This window comes from Nicotiana tomentosiformis, chromosome 4 (genome assembly GCF_000390325.3).
Source record: "Nicotiana tomentosiformis chromosome 4, ASM39032v3, whole genome shotgun sequence".
In the NCBI taxonomy this organism is placed as follows: domain Eukaryota; kingdom Viridiplantae; phylum Streptophyta; class Magnoliopsida; order Solanales; family Solanaceae; genus Nicotiana; species Nicotiana tomentosiformis.
Genome location: NC_090815.1, coordinates 109,735,852 through 109,744,695, shown reverse-complemented (window position 1 = coordinate 109,744,695; position 8,844 = coordinate 109,735,852). Strand labels below are relative to the sequence as shown.

The 8,844-nt window shown below is 39.6% G+C and overlaps 1 pseudogene; it reads right to left on the bottom strand.

Annotated features, from left to right (window-relative positions):
- Positions 1-6,724: 6,724 nt before the first annotated feature.
- Positions 6,725-7,896, bottom strand: LOC104121172 (senescence-specific cysteine protease SAG39-like; annotated as a pseudogene).
- Positions 7,897-8,844: the final 948 nt, after the last annotated feature.

Here is an 8,844-nt window from a genome sequence, read left to right as displayed (position 1 = left end):
TTGATTCAGGTCCGGAAGGAACTCGGAGTAAAATGAGACACTTAGTCTCATAATTGAAAATTTTAATTTAGAAAAGTGAACCGGATATGGACCTATGTGTAAATGATCTCATATTTGAGTTCTGATGGTTCTGTTAGCTCCGTTAGGTGATTTTGGACTTAGGAGTGCATCCGGAATGTGATTTGGAGGTCCGTGGTAGAATTAGGCTTGAATTGGTGAAATTGAAAATTTGGCGATTTCGGTCGGCAGTGAAAAAATTTGATATCGGGGTCGGAATGGTATTCCGGAAGTTGGAGTAGATTTTTAGTGTCATTTGTAATGTGTGTGAAAAATTTGAGGTCATTCAGACGTGGTTTGGTTAGTTTCAGCATCGGGTGCCGAATTTGGAAATTTAGAAGTTCTTAGGCTTGAATCCGAGGGTAATTTGGTGTTTGGATGATATTTTGAGTGATTCGAAGGTTCGACTAAGTTGGTATGTTGATATATGACTTGTCAGTATTTTTGGTTGAGGTCCCGAGGGCCTCGGAATGATTTCAGATGGGTATCGGGGAGTTTGGAAGTTGGAAAATACAGCTGGAGCTGCTGTTCTGGTGTGTCCGCACCTGCGGATTGGGAACCGCAGGTGCGATGATCGCAGGTGCATGGGAGGCTCGCAGATGCGGAGATTGAGGCCTGGGGCTTGGTCGTAGATGCGAAGAGTAGATCGCACCTGCGGGCTCGTAGGTGTGAGGAGGCTGCCGTAGTGCGAAGTCTGGTCAGTTAAGTGGAATGCACAGGTGCGCACTTGTGTCCGCAGATGCAGAAGCGTAGGTGCGATGAAGGGCTCGCAGGTGCGAAAAACCTGGGCAGAAACCATAAATAGAACCCTTCGCGATTTTTGGTGCATTCTTCACCATTTCTATCCGGTTTTGGAGCTTTTGGGAGAGATTTGAAGAGGGGAATCAATGGGGTTTCATTGAGGTAAGTTACTTGAGCCCTAATACTTGTATATATGGTGATTTTCTGTTATTTAATCATGGTAATTAGTGAAAATGAGGGGTTAGAGCTTGGAATATTTGGAGAGTAATTTAAGGATTTGAAGGACCAAACGATGTCGGATTTTGATGAATTTGGTAGGGTTAGACTCGGGAGAGGACAATGTTTATTATTCTGCCATTTTTGACTGATTTTGAGACGTGGGCCCGGGGGTCGGGTTTTGGTCGGTTTCGGATTTTTGGCATAATTTGATAGTTTTTCTTGTGGAATTCATTCCATTAACATATATTGATGGTATTGTATTGATTGTGAATAAATTCAGAGCTTTTGGAGATCGAGTCCAGAGACGAGGGCATCCCGAAGTAGGATTTTATGATGTTAAGGTAAGTAACAGTTTTAACTCTGGCTTTGAGGGTATAAACCCGGAGATTTGACATCACGTGATTGTTTGAAAGTGATACCCATGCTAGGTGACGAGCGTGTGGGTGTGCACCGCGAGGGATTGAGACTTGGTCCGTCCCGTGAGGCTGTGGGGCCTAATGACTATTATCTGTGGTTATGTGTTTATTTGTTGTTGAACTTGTTTGCCTTCATGTTAGAGATCATGCTTAGGCTTTATTCATGCTCACATTATTTGTACTCAGTCATAGAAATTATTATAAATGTTTACCTCAGTCTCTATGAATTGCTAATATGCGGTGATACTTGATGTGGAATGTGTTCCCTTATTGTTGATGATGGTGAGGCTAGTGAGGTACATTATTGAGTGAGGCCGAGGGCCTGGTTGTGAGGATATTAATACCATAGCGCGTGAGTTGTCCGCGTAGCACATGAGTTGACTGTGCGGGTCCAGGTATTGATACCATAGCACGTGAGTTATCCGCGTAGTACGTGAGTTGACCATGCGGATCCATGTATTGATATGATGGCACGTGAGTTGTCCGTGCTTAGCTATTGGGCTTTGGGAGCCCCTCCGGAGTCTGTACACACCCCAGTGAGCGCAGAGTGTTGAGTGTTGAGTGTTTTGAGTATTGAGTGCTGAGTGCGAGTGATGAGTGATGGAGTGACACTGCTGTGAGGTTGTATTTATTTGTGTTGTTGTTGCATTCATCAGTTAAACTTCTTTGTGGCATTTACTGATTTATGGAATTTACTTGTTTATTTTTAAATTGTGAAAATAAATAATTGCATTGTTTTACTTAGCTCGTCACTACTGCTCAGTTCCTTAGTTATTTCTGTTACTTGCTGAGGTAGTTGTACTCATACTACACCCTGCACTTTATGTGCAGATCCAGGTGAGTTAGAGCGCAGCGATCGTTGAGTTTATGATGGCTATCTGTGAAGATTGCAAGGTAGCTACTAGCGTACGCAGGATCTTGTTACTCCTTTTGTCATTTCTTCTTTTGGACAGTTAGACAGTTTATATATCTTAATTTATAGTTTTAGACACTCATGACTTAGTGACACCCTCATGTTTGGGGCTCGTTTTTGTATTTTCTATATTATATTTAGAGTGGATTTAGTTTATAAAAAAAATTTAAATGTTGGAAATATTTTATTAAATTCTTATAATCGGTTTAGTAGTAATATTTTGGGAAGTAGGCTTGCCTTGTAACACGATAGGCGCCATAACGACCATGGTTAGATTTTGGGTCATGACAGTTATGCTAGTGCAATAGTCCCTCCCCGTATTAGGGCGGACAACTTCTAAATAACTAATGTGATGCTCACTTTGCTTGAGCAACAAGGTTTCTTTACTGGTGCTCCAACTCAAAATTCTTATAAACATTTGAAGAGATTTGTGGATACATGTTGGGGGAGAAAGAAAACTAATATTTCTGAGGATGCATTGAGGCTAAGGCTTTTTCCCTTCTCTCTATGGGGGAAAGCTTTAGATTAGTTGGAATAATTGCCGAACCATTCAATTCACACTTGGGATGAGTTGACGGAAAAGTTCTGTGAGACCCTAGGTGTTTCTCTCTTCTCTTACGTAATATACATAACGTGGCATGGTTATATTAGGTATATATAATTGGGTATAGCACATTGGAAGAATAAAACTGAAAATGTGTGGTAATATCAAGGAACTAAACTAAAGCTTTAAGTCAAAGGAATCCCTTAAACAAAGGTTCATGGTTAAAGAAATGGCTCGGGTAGCACCCCGCGCGTTCGGAAGGTTTAAGTTTACTTGCACCTGTGGGATAAGACTAAGAGTGTATAATATGCTAAGAATAATATGTTATAAGGTATTATAATATCACACTGGTCACATGTTAAGTTTTGGAGTCAAGCAAGTTGCGAAATAAAGATCGGCAAAAGTTATCGTAAATTTCTCTAATAAATTTTCTAAACTTTGGGTCAAATATATCAGATCATTTCTCCCAATATATAAAGATTTGTGGGACCCACAACCTACCAAATCGAAGGTCTACGAGTCTAGTTTGCAACCAAAGAAAGCTCACATCAAACCGACATTGGAGTAAACAGTTATGACTGTTTTACCGCGGACTGTCCGGACTGAAATCGGGTCGCGAACCGGGTCAAACAAGTGGTATAAGTCGGAAAATCCGACTTTTAAGACCCCAAAATATTTCATCTTCGTTCCAAAACAGTGAGAAAGCTTAAGAGAGGGTTTCATGGTATTCTTGAATGATTAAGGTGCATTTTTAATGATTTCTATTGTTAAAGTTTTCCCCCGTGCCTAGAAGCGCAATCTCTACACTTTGCAATCGTTTCACCTTCTATTAGCTGTGTTTGGAGCTATTTTTGGAAGATAGAAAATTGTTGTTCTTGCTGGTTCTTCAGGATTTATACTTGGTTTGCCAAGGTAATCATCTTGGGACTCTTTTATGATCGTTTTTACAAAGTTCTACGGGCGTTTCGTCAAGTTAGGGTTATATGAAAAATCTGCCGATTTAAACTCATTTATGAACTGTTTATATGTGCGTATAAGCTGCATATATATAGTGGTTTCGAAGCTTAGGACGTAAGGAACAACTTTTATGAAGGAACTACAGGCATTCAGACGTTCGTTTGAGAGGTATGTTAAGGCTAAGCTTCGTCCTTCCTTTTAGCACGAATTTTGAAAAATTCCTAAGACGCCAAATGTGATATTTTACTATTCTGTTGCTAGAAAGACCTTCTGTGAAAGGCATTGGTATCGTAGCTGAAGTATTTTCATGATGCTATTAGGTTGATGTTCCACTCGTTTGGTTAAAAAGGGTATTCGACATCTATATATGTCATTTTGTCTGCTTTCTTAAATATATGTCCATATATATGAATTCTTATTCGTCTTTGGGTTGTGTGACTTAAAAATAAAGGCATTTAGTATTTGCGATCAGTCTTTCTTCCTTGTTAAAGTGTATTTTAAAATCTCTAAAGTGACATGTCGATTTCAAAATTCTCAAATATAATTTTTACGTTTAAACTACTAAAACATTTGATTTTTTTTTGAAATACTTTCTTTTACTAATTATCAAGAAATCAGGTATAAGGACTAAGTGAAGCACCTTAAGCTTTTTATGAACATATTCAGAGTTAAGTTATCTTTCTAAAAGTCGAGTTAAGTTTTCAAACTTATTAAAAAAGATATGAGGTTCCACGAGACATTTGTATGCGATACGAAGGTGATTATGAGATTATGAGAATAAGAGTACCAATGAGCCAAGGTTGGCTAAGTTCTTATTATGGCCTATTATGTGCATTCAAAGTTCATATCATACATGACATATTATGCATGGACTTCGAGCTATAATCGGAGGTAAGGGGCCTATTTGCCCGAAAGACTATATATATTGTACAGATGGCCACAGGTTGGCAATATGATACCGGTTAGCTACCGGGAGAGACCGCCATTGCTAGCATTTGGTTGGGTATGTCATGCATTTACATCAATATATATGTATTCACGACATACGATTACACGAGCATACCATGCATATTTTATTACTATGAGGTCGGATGTCGGCCATGGAGGCTATCAGAGTTTCAGTGTCAGGTGGTATCTTTATTACCTTTTTACATCAGCTATGTATGATTCTACTTTCTGCCTTACATACCAGTACATTTTTATTCGTACTGATGTCCCATTGCCTGGGGACACTGCATTTTTGTTTCGTGCGTGCAGGTCCAGGTAGGGACTCTGATCGACCCCTCCGCTAGGATTTCGGGGTTCAGCTGTGAGTTGGTAAGCTCCACCTCTTCCTGGAGCTTTCATAGGATGGTTACTTTTGTTGTACAGTTTGGGTATAGTTGGGGCCTTATCCCGACAATGCTTATGACACTCTTAGAGGCTATTGTGGACACAATATTCTGGGTTTCTTTTTGCTGCTTTCAGTCTCCACCCCATAGGCTTGGCATGTATATATAGGTGTGTAGGCATGTATGTCTTCAGTCGCGACCTCGTCAGCCAGCTAGTATTTTATTATTTTGGCTTGTCTACCTATGTTTATATGGCTTATTGTTATTCATGTCATAACCTTACAGTCCAGGCTTAGTATTTCAGATGTTGTGCTGCCCGATCTGTTGGGCCCCCAGTCTAGTTAGCTAGTATGTTTAGTGGCTAAGTCGATCGAATACAGTATCGAGTGCCAGTCGTGCCTCCCCTAGTTTGGGGCGTGACAAGTTCATTGCTAAGTTTTTCTCTCCCTGGTATATGGCTACACTTCGAGATGAGATCTTGGCATTCAAGGAAGAGCCTAATGAACCAGTACACGAAATATGGGAGCGCTATTGGACAATGGTTAAGGAATGTCCCAACAACGATATGACGGAAACATGATTCAACAAACCTTCTATCATGGGATTAACACAACCAACCAATGTGTAGTGAATCAACTAGCTGGTGGGAACTGTATGACTACGCCTTATATAGAGGCGCATGAAATCTTGGATGAGATGGCGGAAGCGTCGTCGGCTGGGCAATCCCGGGCCAATGTTCCACAAGGTGATCCGAATATGATCCACCTTCACAAAGAATTATAAGACCATGAGCAAGCCGTTGTCGAATTGACCACTACCATGACTCAACTAGAAAAAGCTCAACTAAACTAAGTCCAAGCTCCTAAGAAAGTCAATGCTATGGAGGGAGTGAACATGATGGTGAACAAAAAGAGGACCAAGAGTCCACAAGTGCAAACTCGAGTGATGAACTATGTGCAAGATGATGATGGTTTTGGGCAAGATGATTCCTATAATGAACAAGAAAAGGAAGTGCAATATGTGAATAATTTTCATCAGCAAAGAAACAACTTCCAAGGCCCAAGCCAACGACAATGGCGATCACAAAACAATCACGGCAATTGGAACTCAAAAAATCAAGAGAATTAGCATAACAACAACAATCAAGGAAATTGGAGTTGAAACAACCAAGCAAATTGGGGAGGCAACAATCAAGGTGGATGGAGTGACAATCAAAGCAACCGGGGGTCAGATTTTCAAAGGCCCCCAATGTACCAACAACCGAACAACCCACCTCCTTATCCTTCCTATGGTTCAAGTTCTTCAAGCAATGAGATGGGGCATATTGAAAGTATGTTTAAGCAAATGATGGAAAAGAATTTCGATTCGGATGCCCAACTTACCTCACACAACACATCAATCCACAACCTAGAAGTTCAAATGTGGCAAATCTCTCAAGCTCTAAATTCTCGTCCTAAGGGGGTACTACCAAGTGACACGGTGGTAAACCCAAATGGTGGTAACAATATGGGGGCGACTTATTGATAATGATCAAGTGATACAAGAATTTCATAAATCGTATTACAAATATTTTTACATATATACAAGCTTTTGTTCAACACTTGCAATATACAAACTGCGAGTCCGTAACATACTTAGACTCTAGATACACAGACATAAATTATATGATAAGGGTGCACATCATTAATCTTTACACTCACCCCAACTTGTTCCCCATGAATTCTTCACTAGCCAATATTTAGTTCCATCACTAGTTTTTCCATAACCAACTGCAGTGACACCATGATCTAACTCAGTTCCACATTCTCCGGTGAAAACACCGCTCGAATAGAATTGAAAATCTGATCCGCTAGCATCAATGGCCACGGATATTGGTTGGTTGGCAACTGCTTTGAGCAAAGCGGATTCACTGTTGGCTGGAACATCTTCGTAACTTGTGATCTTGGCTGCATGGTTAGACTCTTTGCCGGTTTGCAAGTAGCATCAGTTCCCTCATATGGGTAAGTGGATTCAGTAGTAAGCCCATTGTTCTTGATTATGAATTTAAAAGCATCATCCATAAGACCTCCTTCACATCCCATATCCGAACTTGTGTCACAGTCCACCAATTCTTGCTCCGATAAAGAGATCAACTTACCTGTCTTGATCTTGTTTATTCCTTCTGTAGCAGCAACAGCAGAAAATGCCCAACAACATCCTACGCACATTATTATGTTATAAGATATTATTAATGCACATTCATTTAAAGGATGTTATGAACGTTTGTTTTAGCTTACCGCATTGTCCTTGGTCCTTAATTCCAGTAACAGCCCCTTTCGTTCTCCAATCCATAGTAGCTGGAGCAGTCCCATTTGCATACTTGAATGATGTGGTTTTTGACAACTGTTGATGAGAAGTCATTTTGTATCCATTGCAAGTGTCTCTGAATTCTTCATTGCTCAAATCAGCAAATTCATTAATGCCTAACTTGTAAGGTCGAGTCCCAGCTTTGTTAATAAATTCAATGTACTCAACAGTCCTGAAATATTTTGAATCTTTTAGCCTTCTCTACATCATCTTTGTACACCCGCCCAAAGTGACTCATCCACTGCTCGTGTTTCTGGCCCATCGAGGCAGCTTCATACAAGTCGCGAGATGTGGCTTGAGAAGCAAAACTTACCAACACTAGTCGAGCTGCAAAAGCAAGATTCCAATTGAATGTCAAGCTGGCCATTTCTATTGATTCTATATCTTTGTTGTGGATGAAATATTACTTAGAGGGAGCAATGAATTTATAGTACTGATCACCTCGTGGTTCTGTTATGGTAAAACAAGTTATAATTTTGAATTGAATACCTTGAAAATCCCGGCAAGTTAACAATGATTGTGACAATGAAGATCAGACTCCGTACACGTTGCTCCCCTGTTCGCAAATGATATAATCCAATAAAATTTTCTGATAAGTTCCTTTACCATAGTTTTGGAACTGTAGGCACTAAGGAAGCTGCAGTAATTGATTTATCTATGATTTAGCAATAGAATAATCGATCATTATGCTATCCTATTTGCAAACTAAATTACTTGCGCTGGAGTAATTGATCATTGCGCCGTCCTATTTGCAGATTACTTCTAGTTTGGCCTTTAATGTGATGGCGGAAAGGGAACATTATATAGATACAAACACATAATCCTGGGTCACGGTTAAACAAAGGACGATAGTTATTGGGTCTTTCTTATCACGACACACAACAAAAATAGGGAAAATTACGCAACACATCAAACATTTAAATTCTATTTATCATTCCTAACTAAATTTTCAGCAAATTTACCATTTGTAGTTGTATTTGAATTTTCATAGCAAATCCATGAAATAAGAGATTAATTGTTTTGAAATGAAACCAATTGCAACAAGCTCTTGTAGCTTGGTTGGTTAGAGCGCAATCTTAGTTAGCGGAGGTCTTGAGTCTGACTCTCATTGAAAACATTTTATTTTTCTCTGTATTTCTGTATTTCGCCTTTGTTGTATTCGTTGTGCGAATAAATACAGTCGATACAAGTTACATATTGTATCCGTTGCACGAATGAATACAACTGCGCGAATGAATACAATTGATACACGTTGTATTTGTTGCATGAATGAATACATTTGACACAGATTGTATTCGTTGCGCGTTTGAATACAAGTGA